Source organism: Schistocerca serialis, chromosome 9 (genome assembly GCF_023864345.2).
Source record: "Schistocerca serialis cubense isolate TAMUIC-IGC-003099 chromosome 9, iqSchSeri2.2, whole genome shotgun sequence".
Taxonomy (NCBI): Eukaryota; Metazoa; Arthropoda; class Insecta; order Orthoptera; family Acrididae; genus Schistocerca; species Schistocerca serialis.
This window is the reverse complement of record NC_064646.1, coordinates 77,734,662-77,735,253: the sequence shown is the minus strand read 5'-3', so window position 1 is coordinate 77,735,253 and position 592 is coordinate 77,734,662. Positions and strand designations below refer to the sequence as shown.

The 592-nt window shown below is 50.5% G+C and overlaps 1 non-coding gene across 1 annotated transcript; it reads left to right on the top strand.

The window, feature by feature from the left end:
• The first annotated feature begins 203 nt into the window (after nucleotides 1–203).
• Nucleotides 204–277, top strand: Trnat-ugu (transfer RNA threonine (anticodon UGU)). The gene has a single exon. It is a non-coding gene; the product is annotated as a tRNA-Thr (tRNA).
• The last annotated feature ends 315 nt before the right edge of the window (nucleotides 278–592 follow it).

The following is a 592-nucleotide window of genomic DNA, read 5'->3' as shown; positions in this document are numbered from 1 at the left end:
CGTGCCGGCATAACACAACACCCAGTCCCTGAGCGGAGAAAAATCCCCGAACCAGATCTGAGCCACCGAGGACACAGATGAATAGCGCGACTGCAGGGACTTTTCCCTTGCACGCTTCCCGTGAGAGCCACATTCCCAGCTGTCCACAATATACATACGTAAAGTACCTAATAGATATTTGCCCATCCACTCATTACTCTGTGTCCTCGGTGGCTCAGATGGACAGAGCGTCTGCCATGTAAGCAGGAGATCCCGGGTTAGAGTCCCGGTCGGGGAACACATTTTCAGCTGTCCCCATGGAGGTATATGAGCAACACTGTCGGCAGCTGAGGATTTCAGTTAATTATCATTTATTCTAGATAAGCTGCACGGTCATAAATGGTATTTGTTTTTTGGAGAACAGTTACTATCTTCATGTACACTCCTGGAAATGGAAAAAAGAACACATTGACACCGGTGTGTCAGACCCACCATACTTGCTCCGGACACTGCGAGAGGGCTGTACAAGCAATGATCACACACACGGCACAGCGGACACACCAGGAACCGCGGTGTTAGCCGTCGAATGGCGCTAGCTGCGCAGCATTTGTGC